Source organism: Balaenoptera borealis (assembly GCF_965194805.1).
Source record: "Balaenoptera borealis genome assembly, chromosome: 12".
NCBI classification, from domain to species: Eukaryota; Metazoa; Chordata; class Mammalia; order Artiodactyla; family Balaenopteridae; genus Balaenoptera; species Balaenoptera borealis.
The window spans coordinates 92,224,229-92,244,272 of NC_138869.1; the positions used below are offsets into that span (position 1 = coordinate 92,224,229).

A 20,044-nucleotide genomic window follows, 5' to 3' on the forward strand; every position below is an offset into this window, starting at 1 on the left:
CATATATCCCTATATCTCCTCTCTCTTTTGTCTCCCTTGCACCCTCCCTATCCCACCCTCTCTAAGTGGTCACAAAGCACCAAGCTGATCTCCCTGTGCTACGTGGCTGCTTCCCACTAGCTATCTATTTTACATTTGGTAGTGTATATATGTCCATACCACTCTCTCACTTTGTCCCAGCTTACACTTCCCCCTCCCCATATCCTCAAGTCCATTCTCTACATCGCGTCTTTATTCCTGTCCTGCCCCTAGGTTCATCAGAACCATTTTTTTTTAAGATTCCATATATATATGTTAGCATACGATATTTGTTTTTCTCTTTCTGACTTACTTCACTCTGTATGACAGACTCTAGGTCCATCCACCTCACTACAAACAACTCAATTTCGTTTCTTTTCATGGCTGAGTAATATTCCATTGTATATATGTGCCACATCTTCTTTATCCATTCAACTGTCAGTGGACACTTAGGTTGCTTCCATGTCCTTGCTATTGTAAATAGTGCTGCAAAGAACATTGTGGTACATGACTCTTTTTTTTTTTTTTTTTTTTTAAACCAGACCAATGAGATCTACAAGTGGGGACCTTCATGATCTGGAAGCTGCTCATCTGTTCTGCTTCTTTTGCCAAGAGCAGCCCCTATCCGTCACCTCCAATTTCTTTTTTTTTTAATTATTTATTTATTTATGGCTGTGTTCGGTCTTCGTTTCTGTGCGAGGGTTTTCTCTAGTTGCAGCAAGCAGGGGCCACTCTTCATCGCGGTGCGCGGGCCTCTCACTATCACGGCCTCTCTTCTTGTGGAGCACAGGCTCCAGATGCGCACGCTCAGTAATTGTGGCTCACGGGCCCAGCTGCTCCGCGGCATGTGGGATCTTCCCAGACCAGGGCTCGAACCCGTGTCCCCTGCATTAGCAGACAGACTCTCAACCACTGCGCCACCAGGGAAGCCCATGACTCTTTTTGAATTATAGTTTTCTCAGGGTATATGCCCAGTAGCGGGATTGCTGGGTCATATGGTAGTTCTATTTTTAGTTTTTTAAGGAACCTCCATACTGTTCTCCATAGTGGCTGTATCAATTTACATTCCCACCAACAGTGCAAGATGGTTCCCTTTTCTCCACACCCTCTCCAGCATTTATTGTTTGTAGGCTTATTGATGATGGCCATTCTGACCAGTGTGAGATCATACCTCATTGTAGTTTTTTTTTTTTTTTGAATAGTACGTGCACTTTACTGTACATAAACTACACCTCAATAAAGTTTATTTTAAAAACATTTGGAAGCCACTGGTCTACTGGGTATGGGGGAAATAATCATTAGAGTTACAACATTTTGTTAAATGATATTGTTACCAAGGCCGTAGCCCCAGAATCATAACCCTGCCCCTCCCTTGAATAGAAGCTAATTACTCTTATTAAAGTTTCCGGAGGAAGCCTCCTGCTCTCCACCCGGGCGCCCCTTCACAATAAAGTCTCTTGCTTTGTCAGCAGGTGTGTCTCCTCAGACAATTCATTTCCGAGTGTTAGACAAGAGTCCACTCTCAGGCCCTGGAAGGGGTCCACATTCTGCAATCATCTGTGATTTCTCCCAGAGACAGGAAATTACATTGCACGGATTTGTGTGATCTTATCTGTGTCCTGCCACCCATGTAATGCCAGACCCCTGGGGCAGATGGTATTCTGTGCTGATACCAGGAGGAGAGCTCGTGGAACCTCGGTCTATAATCATCCAAGGATTGCCTCAAAAGTTGGGTGGGGAGGCAGTGGGTGTTTCTTGTTCTGGCCAGCAGCTCACAGGTCTTCCAGACATTGGGGTTTCTGGTCTTACAATGGGCTCACAGGGCTCCCCTGCCCACTTCAGAGAAACTAGCACCAGACAGCAGTAAAGAAACATTTTTTCCCATTTGTCATTCCTCTAGTTTAACTTGTTCATAGGCTGCCGTGTGCAGAGGCATTGCACCTGGCATTTCAGACCAGAGTTCCTGGTGCCAGATGGCTTCGATGGGCGGGCTCTGAGCCCTTCATTGTAGTTTCGATTTGCATTTCTCTAATGATTAGTGATGTTGAGCATCTTTTCATCTGTTTGTTGGCAATCTATATATCTTCTTTGGAGAAATGTCTATTTAGGTCTTCGGCCCATTTTTGGATTGGGTTGTTTGTTTTTTTTGATATTGAGCTGCATGCACTGCTTGTATATTTTGGAGATTAATCCTTTGTCAGTTGCTTCATTTGCAAATATTTTCTCGCATTCTGAGAGTTGTCTTTTCATCTTATTTATGGTTTCCTTTGCTGTGCAAAATCTTTTAAGTTTCATTAGGTCCCATTTGCTTATTTTTGTTTTTATTTCCATTTCTCTAGGAGGTGGGTCAAAAAAGGATCTTGCTGTGATTTGTCATAGAGTGTTCTGCCTACGTTTTCCTCTAAGAATTTTATAGTGCCTGGCCTGACACTTACGTCTTTAATCCATTTTGAGTTTATTTTTGGGTATGGTGCTACAAAGTGTTCTAATATCATACTTTTACATGTAGCTGTCCAGTTTTCCCAGCACCACTTATTGAAGAGGCTGTCTTTTCTCCACTGTATACTCTTGCTCCCTTTATCAAAGAGAAGGTGACCATATGTCCATGGGTTTATCTCTGGGCTTTCTATCCTGTTCCATTGATCTATATTTCTGTTTCTGTGCCAGTACCATACTGTTTTGATTACTGTAGCTTTGTGATATAGTCTGAAGTCCGGGAGCCTGATTCCTCCAGCTCCATTTTTCTTTTTCAAGATTGCTTTGGTTATTCGGGATCTTTTGTGTTTCCATACAAATTGTGAAATTTTTTCTAGTTCTGAGAAAAATGTCATTGGTAGTTTGATAGGGATTGCACTGAATCTGTACATTGCTTTGGGTAGTATAGTCATTTTCACAATGCTGAATCTTCCAATCCAAGAACATGGTATATCTCTCCATCTGTTTGGATCATCTTTAATTTCTTTCATCAGTGTCTTATAGTTTTCTGCATACAGGTCTTTTGTCTCCTTAGGTAGGTTTATTCCTAGGTATTTTATTCTTTTTGTTGCAGTGGTAAATGGGAGTGTTTCCATAATTTCTCTTTCAGATTTTTCATCATTAGTGTATAGGAATGCAAGAGATTTCTGTGCATTAATTTTGTATCCTGCTACTTTACCAAATTCATTGATTAGCTCTGGTAGTTTTCTGGTAGCATCTTTAGGATTCTCTATGTATAGTATCATGTCATCTGCAAACAGTGACAGTTTTACTTCTTCTTTTCTGATTTGGATTCTTTTATTTCTTCTTCTTGTCTGATTGTCATGGCTAAAACTTCCAAAACTATGTTGAATAGTAGTGGTGAGAGTGGCCAACCTTGTCTTGTTCCTACTCTTAGTGGAAATGGTTTCAGTTTTTCACCATTGAGAACGATGTTCCTGTGGGTTTGTCATATATGGCCTTTATTATGTTGAGGTAGATTCCCTCTATGCCTACTTTCTGGAGGGTTTTTATCATAAATGGGTGTTGAATTTTGTCAAAAGCTTGTTCTGCACCTATTGAGATGATCATGTGGTTTTTATCCTTCAGTTTGTTAATATGGTGTATCACACTGATTGATTTGTGTATATTGAAGAATCCTTGCATTCCTGAGATAAACCCCACTTGATCATGGTGTATGATCCTTTTAATGTGCTGTTGGATTCTGTTTGCTAGCATTTTGTTGAGGATTTTTGCATCTATGTTCACCAGAGATATTGGCCTGTAGTTTTCTTTCTTTGTGACATCTTTGTCTGGTTTTGGTATCAGGGTGATGGTGGCCTTGTAGAATCAGTTTGGGAGTGTTCCTCTCTCTGCTATATTTTGGAAGAGTTTGAGAAGGATAGGTGTTAGCTCTTCTCTAAATGTTTGATAGAATTTGCCTGTGAAGCCATCTGGTCCTGGGTTTTTTTGTTTGTTGGAAGATTTTTAATCACAGTTTCAATTTCAGTGCTTGTGATTGGTCTGTTTATATTTTCTATTTCTTCCTGGTTCAGGCCCAGAAGGTTCTGCTTTTCTAAGAATTTGTCCATTTCTTCCAGGTTGTCCATTTTATTGGCATATAGTTGCTTTAGTAATCTCTCATGATCTTTTGTATTTCTGCACTGTCAGTTGTTACTCCTCCTTTTTCATTTCTAATTCTCTTGATTTGAGTCTTCTCCCTTTTTTCTTGATGAGTCTGGCTAATGGTTTATCAATTTTGTTTATCTTCTCAAAGAACCAGCTTTTAGTTTTATTGATCTTTGCTACTGTTTCCTTCATTTCTTTTCATTACTTTCTGATCTGATCTTTATGATTTCTTTCCTTCTGCTAACTTTGGGTTTTTTTTTTGTTCTTCTTTCTCTAATTGCTTTAGGTGTAAGGTTAGGTTGTTTATTTGAGATTTTTCTTGCTTCTTGAGGTAGGATTGTATTGCTATAAACTTCTCTCTTAGAACTGCTTTTGTTGCATCCCATAGGTTTTGGGTCGTCGTGTTTTAATTGTCATTTGTTTCTAGGTATTTTTTGATTTCCTCTTTGATTTCTTCAGTGATCTCTTGGTTATTTAGTAGCATATTGTTTAGCCTCCATGTGTTTGTATTTTTTACAGGTTTTTTTTCCTGTAATTGATATCTAGTCTCATAGTGTTGTGGTTGGAAAAGATACTTGATATGATTTCAATTTTCTTAAATTTACCGAGGCTTGATTTGTGACCCAAGATATGATCTATCCTAGAGAATGTTCCATGAGCACTTGAGAAGAAAGTGTATTCTGTTGTCTTTGGATGGAATGTCCTATAAATATCAATTAAGTCCATCTTGTTTAATGTATCATTTAAAGTTTTCATTTTGGATGATCTGTCCATTGGTGAAAGTGGGGTGTTAAAACCCCTACTATGATTGTGTTACTGTCGATTTCCCCTTTTATGGCTGTTAGCATTTGCCTTTATATTGAGGTGCTCCTATGTTGGGTGCATAAATATTTACAATTGTTATATCTCCTTCTTGGATTGATCCCTTGATCATTACATAGTGTCCTTCGTTGTCTCTTGTAATAGTCTTTATTTTAAAGTCTATTTTTTCTGATATGAGAATTGCTACTCCAGCTTTCTTTTGATTTCCATTTGCATGGAATATCTTTTTCCATCCCCTCACTTTCAGTCTGTAGGTGTCCCTAGGTCTGAAGTGGGTCTCTTGTAGACAGCATATGTACGGGTCTTGTTTTTGCATCCATCCAGCCAGGCTATGTCTTTTGGTTGGAGCATTTAATCCATTTACATTTAAGGTAATTATCGATATGTATGTTCCTATTACCATTTTTTAGTTGTTTTGGGTTTGTTTTTGTAGGTTGTTTCTTTCTCTTGTGTTTCCTTTAGCATTTGTTGTAAAGCTGGTTTTGTGGTGCTGAATTCTCTTAACTTTTGCTTGTCTGTAAAGGTTTTAATTTCTCCGTCGAATCTGAATGAGATCTTTGCTGCATAGAGTAATCTTGGTTGTAGGTTTTTCCCTTTCATCACTTTAAATATGGCCTGTCATTCCCTTCTGGCTTGCAGAGTTTCTGCTGAAAGATCAGCTGTTAACCTTACGGGGATTCCCTTGTAAGTTATTTGTTGCTTTTCCCTTGTTGCTTTTAATATTTTTTGTGTTTAATTTTTGATTGTTTGATTAATATGTGTCTTGGCGTGTTTCTCCTTGGATTTATCCTGTATGGGACTCTCTGCACTTCCCGGACTAGATTGACTATTTCCTTTCCCATATTAGGGAAGTTTTCAATTATAATCTCTTCAAATATTTTCTCAATCCCTTTCTTTTTCTCTTCTTCTTCTGGGACCCCTATAATTCGAATGTTGGTGTGTTTAATGTTGTCCCAGAGGTCTCTGAGACTATCCTCAATTCTTTTCATTCTTTTTTCTTTATTTTGCTCTGTGGTAGTTATTTCCACTATTTTATCTTCCAGCTCACTTATCAGTTCTTCTGCCTCAGTTATTCTGCTATTGATTCCTTCTAGAGTATTTTTGATTTCAGTAATTATGTTGTTCACCACAGTTTGTTTGCTCTTTAGTTCTTCTAGATCCTTGTTAAATATTTCTTGTGTTTTCTCCATTCTGTTTCGAGATTTTGGATCATCTTTACTATCATTACTCTGAATTCTTTTTCAGGTAGGTTGCCTATTTCTTCTTCATTTATTTGGTCTTGTAGGTTTTTACCTTGCTCCTTCATCTGTAACATATTTTTTTGTCGTTTCATTTTGTTTGTTTGTTTGTTTGTTTTCTTGATGGGTGGTGCTGTATTCCTGTCTTACTGGTTGTTTGTTCTGAGACGTCCAGCCCTGGAGTTTGCAGGCAGTTGGATAGAGCCGGGTCTTGGTGCTAAGATGAGGACCTCCAGGAGGTCTCACTCCAATTAATATTCTCTGGGGTCTGAGGTTCTCTGTTAGTCCAATGGTTTGGACTTGGAGCTCCCACCACAGGAGCTTGGGCCCGATCTCCGGCATGGGAACCAAGATACCGCAGGCTTCGTGGCGTGGTTAAAGAAAAGAAAAAATGGAGCAGTACAATATGAAAGAATAAAAAACAAAATAAAATCAGAAAGTTAAACAATATATTAGGAAAAATAAAATTATAATTGAACAACTTCAACAAGGCAGAGAAAACCACAACAGAAAAAAGAAAAAAAAAAGGGGGGGGGGGAGCACAAGCCAAAAGGAGCGAACAATAACAACGTATAAAGAATAAAGTAAAATTAGAACCATAAAAGATTCATTAGGGAAAATAAAAATATAAAATAATCAACAATAATGAATCAACAAGGTAAAACAGAACCCCAATCTAAAAGAGGAAAAAAAAAAAAAAAAGCCTTGGCTATGGGGGCAGAGTGTAGGTGGGGGTGGAACTTAAGCAAGGGCGGGACCTAGGTGGGTGAGGGGGTTTCGTTTGAGCGTGGGGCGGGGCCTAGGCTCAGGACCCGCTAGCCAGAAAAGGCCCTGGGGGCGGGGCCTAGGCGGGGTGACTGTTCAAGCGCGGAGTGGGGCCTCTGCTTAGGACCTGCTCAAAAGGGGAGAGGCGGCATGTGCAAAGGAGGGCCTCCAGAGTGTGGAGTTCCTAGGGCCCTGCATGAGGGTGTGTGGGTGGGGTTTAGGCCCAGCTCATTGGAAGGGGTCTCAGAGGAGGTCTCTGAGGGTAGAGGTGTGGCCCTGGGTGGGGGGGAAGGGGCGGGGCTCGGGCTCTGCGCGTCAGGAGGGAGGCTCCGAGGGCAGAGGATGAGGTCCGGGAGCCCAGCAGGCATCCTGGTGCCCAAGTGGACAGGGAAGGCCCTGGCCTGTTTCCCTTCCGTTCCTTTGCGCCCCTACCCCACCGTCTCCCCCGTCGTCGCTGGACCCCTAACCGTGGGTGGGTCCCACTGCTGTAGGAACCCCTCCCCTCCCCTAGCCACACCTCAGGGGTGCCATCCCAGAAGTCTGGCCTTTACTTTTGCTCCCCCTTCCCTCCCTCCCACTCCCTCAGGACCCGTGCAGCTGGAGGGGCCCTCAGTGGGCAGAGGATCAGGTCCGGGATCTCAGCAGGCTCCCAGGGGCCCAAGTGGGCAGGGGAAACCTGGCCACGCTCCCTTTTGATCCTCTACCCTCCCAGTGGTTCCCCAATTTCCCTCTTCGGGTGTGGGATCACTTCCCCTCCCCCCAGCCACCCCTCAGGGGCGCCAGTCCTGTCCCACCTCCACTTCTCCTCCCCCTTCACTCCCCCCATGCCCCCCGTCCTACCCGGTCACTGGGGGTTCCTCCCATCCCCTTAGGTGTCCGTGGTCCCCCACCGGTTCCTGGTAGGTGCCTTAGTTGTGAGGAGACGGGAATTCCGCGTCCTCCTAGTATTCCATCTTGACTCTGCCCACCCTTCTCTTTTATATACTTTTCTGTGTTTTCTACAATAAACATATATTCCTTTTATATTAATAAAACAATGTGAAATCAGTTGTGCCCCCATAAACCCCCTTATCTCCCAGTCCTAGCTCTACCCACCTTACATACACAGCCAACCTAGGAAAGCAGAGAAATCAGTTACTTGATTCCCTATTGTAGTTATTAACTTATACAGAGATCCCTGGTTTGCTAATTCAGCTACAAATTTACATTTGCCCACAGGCATTAAAGTAAAAAAAAAAAAAAAAAAAAGTAGGCCAATTCTAAAATAAATCGTCTGGTAGGCAATTAAAAACTTGATAAAAATTGAAGGGAAGAGAGAATCAGAACACTACAGGTTAAATCCTATTATAACAAATTTCATATGATTGTTTCTATTCTCCCATGAAGGAATTTTGAGTTGGATTCATGTTATATCAAACATTGATTTAAGCAACTGAAATATTTAAAATATATTGGACAATATATTTAAAATAATTGCAATAACAATTTTTATTTTGAAAGAAAAAACTGAAAGGGGGAAAAAGCTGCATAATCTCCATAACTGTGGATTATGGGATGATGAAAGCTCCAAGATGCTTAAAATAACCAACTTGTGTATTCATCCAATGCCTTGTGTGTTTTGTCAAACCGTAAAAACTCAAATCATTTCTGCTACTCTCAGAAGTTAGATCTATCACACAAGACTGTTTCCACTCTTTGAATGTAAATTTATAATCAATATCAACCATCCTATCAATGCTAAAACAGAATAAATGTTCTTCAAGTGTTACAGGGACTAACTACTATATTCACTACTAGAATCGAGTGAATTTGTGATAGCCTAAAATGTATTTGTTCATTCGATTAGCAGAATCATGTTTCGATGATGCTCTGGTTAGGATGTCTTTCTTTAGGACTCCAAAATCATTAAGGTTTATGTATTCATAATCTAAGAGGCCTAAGTGAACAGGCTGGAGGGCCCCAGGAGCACTTAAAAGCTAGTTGGGAAGAAAAGTGCCTGCCTAAATAGCTTTTGTAGAGCAACGGACCGTGAATCTCCTTTGTGAGCTCAGATAAGCTTGGACTTCAGACCCTCGTAAACTCCCGCCAACCCAGACAACAATATCTGCCTCTGCGAGTTTCTAGCCTTGACCTCAACAGCCCATTCCATTGACCCTGTTCCTTTAGCGTGACTGTGTATTACAAAGGTTGTGCAGGAATGTTTCGTGCCCTACAGCCCAAAGCTCTCTTAACAGCCATGCTTGTGAGCAGCAATACAGACTTTGCACCAAATAATATCTGGAGGAAAAGAGGTGAGAAAAGGGAAGAGAGCCTCAGATTTGGAGGCATGACAGTGTGTACTTGGTAACGATGTACCATTTGCAAATAACAGCACACACATGATGCTAAGAATCCAAATTGAGAAAAATCTTGTAACCCACAAAGGCCGAAAGATGAAAAATCAAGTCAATCACAAAAATAACCAGTGTATTTCTTCTACAACATTTTACTACATCTCTATGCCATGTATTACTTTCTGTTTAATAAAAAAGAAAAGAAAAATATTTTCTGGTTTTCCAATATAAAAAACCAACTTCAAAGGAGCTTTCTAAGTACCATAAGGTAATATTGTCACCCAGGCAATTTCAAAAGGCCTTTCAAACCACTCTCAGATAACTAATCTGTTATCTGGCAACTCTTATGAGAAAACACCTTTAAAGAGTCCATAAACAATCATTATCTTTAAACAGCATCCTTAAAAACTAAACCCCCTGGATAACATAGATTTGTTTTTCAATTTTACCTCCCTCAGACTCTACTTCATAAGTCCTTCTCAACTTTTTTAATTAAAAAAAAAAAAAAAATTTAAATCAAAAGCTAACAACAAAACAGGTATTACAACAGATTCTGTAAAAATTCACCTACCAAAAAATGGGTTTGAAATAATATCCATGAATCCGGAGAAAAGGCAAAGAGACAGTAAAAGTATACAAGCTTAATTGAGGAAAAATCTTTACATAATCATTTACTTTTCCATTTTAATTAAACTTGAATTCCAAACGATGCTGAGTTTATTAACAAGATAATTCTTTATAAGTCACTACTTAGCAGGTTCCATAAGAATTTTATGGTCTGTCAGTATCACATGGTGGAGAGTAATCTAAGAATTTAGTGAGTCAATAAAATAAAAGGCAATCACAATACACCCACACTGAGAACTCCTTTGCAGACTTGGAGCCTGGCTGGGGGGCGGGGGCAGGGTGTCAAGTTACTTTCAACAACACCAGTTAAGGCAAAAGCTTCAGCACTGAATATTCCATTTGCTCTTCAATCTACCTCATCCCGCCCCCGGCCCTGAACCAACCAACAGTCAGCTCCATTACGTAGAGTACATATTTCCGAGAGTTGAAGTTAGAAATGTTGAGAGCTAGAAAATATTCACAGATCACTTAACTACTTATAAATGTCAGATAACCAAAATAAATTTTGAGTCACCAAAATTTACTATTTGCTAGAACGCTCTGTTTACGCCAGTAAGCTCTGTTGACTACATGCTATTTACAAGGCAGCCTCCACTTCCAAGCTAAGATCTCTACCAAAACACAATGTAAGGATTCCAGACTTCCAATGTCCTGAAACAAATGTCCTATTTAGGTTCAACATAAATGAGTGACAGTGTGTGTACACATATGTGAAGACGTGGAGAAAGAAATTAAGAAGAAATTCTTAATTCTGTTAAGAAGAAATTCCCCGGAATTCAACATGAGGGATTTGGAAATTCAGGAGGCAGTTCAATCTAGTATGAAGCATCGCATAAGTAAGAAGGTATCTGAAAACACGTATCTTAAAACTCTCCATATTCTTGAATAAAATATAACTTTAAGGTGGCAGAAATCAAACGATCTGAGAATTATAACCCAATTTTCGGCACTCTAAAGCTGGGTCATATTTTAATTTTTCTAGCAATATATTACTTTAATATTTACAAAAAAGGAAAGCTAATCAAGTAGCTTAACTCAGAATCTTGATAGTATACAGAGAAATATTTCTGTCAAAGAAGAAAATAGCCCTGCCTGGCTCTTTCTCCTCTGAAATTACACTGTTATTGACCTCTCCTCTTCTATAGAGGAGGTTTACCTGGAAGGCCAGAATGGCATTCACTGAATATGTGACTAATTCCCACTGCATTAGCGTTAATGCAAATCTGGCAACTGCTACAGCCATTTACACTCACACCCTCTTTTACACAACTGCTATTACTTGTGCTAAAAACTCAGCTGTCACAGCTACATTTTTTTCTGAGTAATAATCCCTCTAGTAGAGTCACTGAAAGGCCACGCAGAACAACCAAATGTAGAGGGCATTGAGGGTTGAATAAGCCCATTGTCTGCTTTGGAACAAGAGGTCTGTATTCATGATGAAACCAGAGTAAAAACTAAAGCAGAACAAATACTTAAAATTCAGAAACAAGTCAAAAAGTAGCTGAAAACCCACCCAAATTTTAAAACTACCATTTCTATGCTTGGTATCATTTTGTATGATTCCATTACAAAATAAAAATGTGGAGATGATATAAATTTATGAGGGCAGCTCTTTGATATAAGTAGTTGTTGTTTTTTTCAATTTCTCCTGAATATTTACAATGTCTTTTGGGGAAGTAGAATATTCTTCCTATTTTAAAAACCTCTAAAGTGAATTGGAGGTTAATCAACTTATTAAGCACTCAGTTTTATGCTTTGCCCAAAGATATAAATCATAGTAAAGGAATAATATTATTTTATACTTATATCTCTCTGTATAGTTTATTAAGCAGCTTCACCTAAATTACCTTCCTTAATCCTTATAACAACCCTGTGAAGTAGGAATGATTGGCCTATAATATAGATAAGAACCTTGGGACTCAGTGTAGAAGGTATTTGCCGTGTTTTCTGACTGGCCAGAACATTTTGAACACCCTTGATGCAGCTGAGTCATTTTTGGCTTTTGGGGTCCCACTTTCCCAAGATAGAACCTAGGAAACTCAGCTCTCCAGCCAACTTTGCAGCTAGGGTGATTTCAGCACCACTAATTAGATTCAAGATTGCAAAACTGGGATCCACATGTGAGCAACTGGATGAAGGGCGCTACATACTGGTGTGGATTCGATTTGCTTTTACTGGTCAGGATGGCAACAGAGGGGTCCAGCTTAGGGGGCCAATGCTGGTTGCAAGGCTGAGTTCCCAGAGCAGCACTACTGCTGGCAGTGCTTGCAATAAAACAGATTTCCTGGCAGCAGTGCAAACCACGGCATCCAGTGCTCAGGGGGGAAAATCAGGGGGCAACAGGTTCCTCTCTGGGCCAGTTCTCTGGCATGGTTTTGGACATTGTTCCTGAAATTTTAGCTGTGTGCCTAGTTCTTCAGCCCTCCCATGGAGGCTCTCTCCCACGAACTTCTCAATATCCTTTCAGTAAGCTTCATTTCTGCTTCAAGTGCATTTTCTGTTGCTTGCCATGAGGGACCCTGACTCTTTAGTGAAGTTGGCACACAACAATCATTCTCTTTGGAAAGTCTTCTCTGGGCAAGGAATCTTTAAGCTGAGTCCAAAGGGATACATGACATTCAGCCAAGCAAAACTGTGGGGAAAGTGGAATGGCAACCTAGGCAGAGGGTCTAGAGGTGCAAAGGTCCTGTGGTAGAAAAGATGACCAATGAGTCATGAATGGGATGGGAAAGAACCTGATGAAATGAGGCAAATAGATGCGCAGAGGCCAGTGCACAGGGCATGGTAGGTTTTGCTCACCTGTGGCCCTACATGTCAGATTAAAAAATGTCCTTATGTAGCCAAAATAAAAGCAGGCATAAGCAACAAATATTCAAAGTTTTACCCTGAGAAGCTTCAGAGTAAGACTAACTAGTACCCCAGATACAGAATGGGCTTTCAAACATGCAAAGACAGTGATCATCTTCCCCACATATATTTTCTTTTCCACATTAAAACCATCCCAGCTTCTTCAACTGTCCAAGTAATATCCCAGCCATAATAATCTAGTGGTGAACACAATGGATTTCGACTGAAAAAACCTGGATTTGAGCCCTGATGCTAGACTTACTAGATGCACGATCTTAAGGAAATCACTCACATTGTCTGGGAAGGTTGCCCACATCCATAAAATAACAGATGATTCTGCTGCCCTTCATATCTCATAGAATTGTTTTAAGGTTCAAATGAGCCAAGAGATGCAGGAGCACCATACAACACTAGGTATTGTTAGCAGGGAGTAACTGTAATGATGATACCAGTGGTCATTGTTGCTATAGTATGGTCTCCTAAAGGATAAAGAGGAATGTCAATATGCTGAAGTTCTCAACATTCCTAATGTGTCCAGAACTGAATATATTATAATGTTTTAAAAGTAATTTGTCACAAGATAAAAAAAAATTAACGATGTGAGGTGATGGATGTTAACTTACTTTGCTGATCATTTTGCAAAATGTACATCTATCAAATCATTACGTTGTACACCTTAGACTTATACAAGGTTACAGGTCAATTATATCTCAGTTAAACTGGGAGAAAAGAAGTCAGTGCTGATCAACATCAGCATGATGCTCTATCCTTTTTAGAGCCTCCTTACTAAGTAGTAATTTTCAGTGAAAAGTTGCTCAGAGAACAACATTGAAAATAAATGACCTGATAATAATAGTTGGGTATTAAGAGTTTTCTATGTGTCAGATAATGTGCTAAGTGCTAATAAAAATTTTTAAATTACAATTAAAAAATTAAAGTAGTTTAACCAATGCAAGGTTACTTTGTGATGATTTATCTTTCTAATTCTAAACTATTTCAGGGTAAGTTGACATGATTTTTTTGGCTCTCATGGTTTTGACCTCAAATGAACTCACAATATAAAAGACATAAACACACTAGGATAACAGATTATTATAAGAGGCAAACCATCATTTTCAAAAGGACGTCTTTGTCTTAGTCATCTCTGTATCTCTGGGATCTAGTGCCAGTGCCTAAAACACATTAGTCAAGCAATAAATTTTTGATGACTGATTGAATACACATATGATGTACAAGCTGCCATATAAGAGCACAGAGTTTATGAAAATAAGTATTTTATTATAAAATAAAAATAAATCTTTTATACATATTAAATTAAAATAATATAAAATAAAAATTTATTATAAATATTAAAAATATTAATAGTGAAAGCTAACATTTATGAACATACTTACATGGTCCTAGACACTTTGCTTACTGCTTCACATGGATCAACTCAGGTAGTAACTAACGGCCAGGGGAGGCCTGGGAAGATGTCACAGGAGAAGTGATGAGTTTTTAAGGGTGACTTGGCCATCACAATTAAAACAAGGTCATGTTTATCTTCTTCGCCTGCATCTAGCCAAATTGTTCCCCAATGTGAGTTAAAGATTACTTGATAAATAACGAATTCTTAGAAATCAATCTAGTTTGGCCACATATGCAATCAAATCCATGATAACCAAGTTTAAAACAGTTCATTTAATTTTGAGTATACTTGACCACAGAACAGAATGGAGATGGTAGAGTTTAAATATTATTAAATTAAATTACTTCTTTGCCTTCTACATTTTCACTAATCAAGGAGCTCACACTGTAAAGCCCAACAACAACAACTCTGGGACTCACAAGCTTAAAAGGAAACATCAGAGATCTGAGTAGACATTTTTCTAAAGACATACAGATGGCCTGCCGGTCCATGAAAAGATGCTCAACATCACTAATCATCAGGAAACGCAAGCCAAAACCACGAGATGCCACCTTACACCTGTCCGATGGCTATTATCAAAAAGACAAGAAATAACAAGTGTTGGTGAAGATGTGAAGAAAAAGGAACCCTTGTCCACTGTTTGTGGGAATGTAAATTGGTGCAGTCACTATGGAAAACAGTATGGACTTTCTTCAAAAAATTAAAACTAGAACTGCCTTGTGATCCAGCAATTCTACTTCTGAGTATTTATCTGAAGAAAATGAAAACACTAATTTGAAAAGATACATGCAACCCAATATTCACCACAGCATTATTGATAATAGCCAAGATATGGAAACAAGTGTCCACTGGTGAATGAATGCATAAAGAAAATGTGGTATAAATACAATGGAAGGGCTTCCCTGGTGGCGCAGTGGTTGAGAATCTGCCTGCTAATGCAGGGGACACGGGTTCGAGCCCTGGTCTGGGAAGATCCCACATGCCACGGAGCAGCTGGGCCCGTGAGCCACAACTACTGAGCCTGCGCGTCTGGAGCCTGTGCCCCGCAACGGGAGGGGCCGCGATAGTGAAAGGCCCGCGCACCGCGATGAAGAGCGGTCCCCGCACCGCGATGAAGAGTGGCCCCCACTTGCCGCAACTAGAGAAAGCCCTCGCACGAACCGAAGACCCAACACAGCCAAAATAAATAAATAAATAAATAAATAAAGTAGCTATTAAAAAAAAAAAAAAAAAAAAAAAAAAAAACTTCTAAAAAAAAAAAAATACAATGGAATATTATTTAGCCATTAAAAAAAGAAATCTTGCCATTTGAGACAGCATGGATGGACATTTATGCTAAGTGAAATAAGTCAGAGAAAGACAAATACCATATGATCTCACTTATATGTGAAATCTTTAAAAAAAGAAAAAGAAAACAAACTCATAGACATAGAGAACAGACTGGTGGTTGGGAATGGGTGGGTGAGGAGAATGGGTGAAGGAAGTTACATGTCAATTGTACCTCAATAAAAAAAGAAGGGGGCCGCCCTGGAGGTGCAGTGGGTAGGAATCCGCCTGCTAATGCAGGGGACACGGGTTCGAGCCCTGGTTAAGGAAGATCCCACATGCTGCAGAGCAGCTAGGCCTTTGCGCCACAACTACTGAGCCTGCGCTCTAGAGCCGGTGCTCCAAGATGAGAGAGGCCACCACAATGAGAGGCCCGCGCACGGCAATGAAGAGTAGCCCCTGCTCACCGCAACTAAAAAGAAAGCCCACGCACAGCAACGAAGACCCAACGCAGCCAAAAATAAATTAAAAAAAAAAAAAGAAATGTATTTCCAAAAAAATTAAAAAAAAAAAAAGAAGGAAATTTCACAGACTTGTCCAAGCCATTCCTGCAACATATGAAAATCCATCATATTAAGAAAAAAATATTAATAACTTACATGACATTCCACAGCCCACCTCAGAAGGACATTCCAATGTTTAACAACTCTCCCAATCAGACTGTGAGGAAAGCAATTTTGACCCGCAGTCAAAGACGTGGGCATAAGTTTCCAGATGGCAAAATCATCTGTAAGTTAAAAGAGAACATTCAGCCAATGCTTAAACATGGAAGTTGATGAGAGTATTCAGAAATGATAGCAAGACTAAGACAATGTCAGGAAGAGAAGCCGTTCCAAGAACTGTCTAATCCTATAAACTGATGCCCAACTATTCAAGTTTATTCAGAACCGAATCTGATCATGCCCTGATCTTCCCTTACATTTTAATTAAGATTAGTTGAGCATGTAAATAAGTCTTGAGCATAATATCCTAGGGTGAACAAGACTGGAAAGAATCAGAATTGGTCCAGCGGAGAAGGAAAAGTGGGGAAAGGCAATCCGTGGGGAGTCTTAGATCCTCAAGGTGAGGGCACCAGAAGGTGATTAAGGTTTGTGGCATTAAGAAGTCAGCTGGAAGTACTTTCCATTTAGATTCTTCCTTGGAAGGGTGCCCAATCATGATGAAGGCAAGGAAATGCTGCAAGTGTGAGCAAAACTTTTATATAAGCATTGTTTTCTTTCTCAATTCTAATCTGCTATCTTCCTATTTCTGCATCTGGATATCATGCCTTTGAACAATGAAAAACCTAGCCATACGGTCTTGACTCATAATTAACTTGTTAATGAGGATATCCCTGTATTATATTTTGTCTAACTTGTGCAAAACTTGTCATTCACCACTTTGCAATCTTTTTCATTCGTTTTCTTCCCTGTTTATTCTTTCACGGTTCCTTGTATATTGTGTTTAGGTGAATGTATGTGTGTATCAAATGTGTAGATACATGCAATCTAAACCAAATCTTATTCTAGTGATTTAAATTTAAGTAAGCGCAATATTAAGTACCAGATCTGCAGACTACTGAACTGAAATATTTTTACTGTTTCAGTGTCCAGATTTTCACAATTACAATTGTTTTCAAACTTTAAATATCCTTATTTTTCCAGGATTTTCCCCCCAAGTCATCATCTCCTACTGTCAATATAGTTTTAAGCTTCATAAAAAGATCTATCTGTAAGTCACAGTCTCCTCTATCTGCAAATCAACATCATCCATAGGCCATTTATTTCTAAAAATAACTTCAGTTAATATTTATTTTATTCATCACTTTAGGTAGTTGAGCTAAAGTACAATACTCAGAGCCCAAAGTCTGCAATCTGCAGAGAACCAATTTTGTCTCCGTACAATTGCTTCCTGCCAGTGGACTGCAGGGTGTGGGTGGGAGGGGACAGCCTTGGGAATTTAAATGACCGAGTTACCCAGGGAAAGCAACCTTATTTTTAGTAAGGGCGGGGGAGGGGAACGTTGATTTAATTTATTTTACTGCCTTCGAATCTACGTTGGAAAGGAGAAGCAAGAGTTGATTAATTAGCTTAGCAAATTGAGTAAGTTGTTTATTCAGTTGGGTGAATTAATGTTTCCCCGAATTTACTTTAGCTTTATTTTTTGCTTTCAAATCTATCCACTAGGTAAAATGTTAAAAGCCAAAAACACTTCTGTCCTCCAGCTCTTGCAAATATCTTTTCACATGTTAATTTGATCTTTTTGTGATTGGAGGCAGACAGATTTCACAGTTTCACCCCCTCCTCTTCTATTCCACCAACCCCAGCATATGGATAATACACATATAGATGACAGAAAATTATAGATAATAGAAAATTGACTACACTGCTCTATCCTATTTTTTAGGCTTCTCAGTTTTTAGCATTTCTCTTTTCCTGCTGACTTTAGTTTAAAATTTTATTTCCACCCAATATTAAAACCTAAAGGGAAATAAAGGACAGCATATTTTAAGATCATCAGAAAAGAATTATGACAGCAAATTGCTTTAGTAAAAAACAGTCGTTAAATGTCTCAAATTTTTGCTAGTTTTTCCTTCTTCCTTCTCTTAATGACCTGTCTTTCTTAGGAAGTTCCTTTCATCTGACTTGCTCCACAAAATTATTCCTGATTCATTCGTTACTGAGATTTACGGGAGTACAGCTGTTCAAACAAAGTGCTGGCCTATGAAAGCCTGGGAAAATTGGGGAAGATAATCAAATTAAAATTCCAGCTATACATTCTTTTAACAGAGCGCAATTTTGATTTTTTATATTTAAAACGTATTAAAAAGGGCAAGCTCTGTAGCATCGAAGACTACATTTTTCCATTTAATGACCAGGATGACATGTTCAGAAAAAAAAAAAACCTATTTATTCAGCAACACATCAAATGTGCTTTTCTAGAAGAGATTTTTTTTTTTTTAATTAAAATAAATTGAAGATCCAAGAAAATAGGGGCTTGAGATCCTAGCAGTTGGAGACCACTGGAAAATTTCTGGCTCAAAATGCCAGGCATAAAATACGAGTGCTGGTGACCTGTACACAAGAGTGTTGGGGGGGTTCTGATAAACATCAGACACCACTGATTTTCAACCAAAGGTGGAACTGGAAGAGCTTTTAATCCAGAGGCTGCAAAATCACCTTCTCCGAGGAAGTTTACATCTCTCTAGTTCTGTGAAAATGAAAACGATTATAGGATCACAATCTCCTACGAGGCATATGCTCCTGGCCTTGAAGTTGAAAAGCAGAGACAGAAAAATCAAAATGGGAGTGCTTTCACGCTTCTGAATTTATTCCTCTCCTTTCTCATGCATCTATACATTGACGGAGCTAGCAGAGAATGTAAAGGTTTCCTAGATCAATTTAATACTTTTTGAATTACACTGAAAAGAATGCCCACCCCCGTGCATAAGCATTATGTTTCCTAGATCAAGAAAGAGCATCCTCTTCTTTCTAGCTGCCCAAGAACCCCACCTCCAGTCAGTCACCAAGTCCCATTTAAAATCTACCTCCTAAATATCTTCGGACTCCAGCCATGTTTCTGCATTCCTACAGCCTCTCACCCAGTTAGGGCTACTGTTATCTCCCAACCAGACTGCGGCAGAAACCTCCTAACTGGTCTGCCTTCAACTTTGCCTTACTCCATCCGTTCTTCACACCACCTAAACCGATCTTTCTAGGAAGCAAATCTCCTATTGCCATTAGGATAAATTCCAGACACCTGAACATAGTTCAGATCACGACCGGGCTCTGAGCAATGTTCCAGTCCAATGTCTCTGCTTCCCGTCACGCTCCACAGTACAGCCAGGCTAAGTGCTTTTCATTCTCCCCAAACTCACACACACACACACACACACACACACACACACACACACACACACTCACCCTGGGCTTTGGCGCATACTCCTACAAATGCCTGCAGCATCCCACTGTGCCATCTTCCCTCTTAAAATTTAACCTATAAGAGTAGCACTTAGTAGGTGCTCAATAAATACTTGCTATTGGATCAAGGAATGAACAGGGTGACAATGCTACTAGGTATATGACAAAGTGGAGTTTCTTGTTTTTTTTAAATTAAAATTACTTGTCAGACTCTGAATAGGGGGCCAGAACATGGAAATCCAGTTATGCAGGTTATACAAGTGCTGGATCTAACGTAGTTTCCTCACCCCACCAAGTGCAAGACAACCTAGATTCAGTATTTGATTGTTCTCTGTTGCTCCTATTTTATTTATACCACTGGCCACTACTCTTTGATGTCAGTCCCATACAAAGTCAGTTTAGAAAGGACAGCGCTGATTACACCATTAGCCTAACTCAGATCCCAAGTCAAAATGCTAAAATGAAAAACAAAGTTCACCCTTATTTCTCTTAATTCTAAGCAAACAAACTTATATTCAAGAGTTATCTCCCCACTTTCTAAAATGATTCTGCGGTAATTTGGCAGTCAGCCTGCCCTACTCTGCATTTTGTTTAAGGTCCCCTGATAATTTGTTGGAGTGTGATGAAATAGTTCCTCTGGCCAATTACAGCCTCTGTTTACTATTTACCCCAGGCAAG

General features: G+C 39.5%; 1 protein-coding gene across 3 annotated transcripts in view; it reads right to left on the minus strand.

Annotated features, from left to right (window-relative positions):
* The window catches only part of HDGFL1 (HDGF like 1), a 740,887-nt gene that overhangs the window by 664,617 nt on the left and 56,226 nt on the right, over positions 1 to 20,044 (minus strand). For all 3 annotated transcript variants that reach the window (XR_014232479.1, XR_014232480.1, XM_082346425.1), the window contains one exon: positions 16,067 to 16,194. The gene's annotated coding sequence lies outside the window, so the exon portion shown is untranslated. The remainder of the gene's footprint in view (positions 1 to 16,066; positions 16,195 to 20,044) is intronic.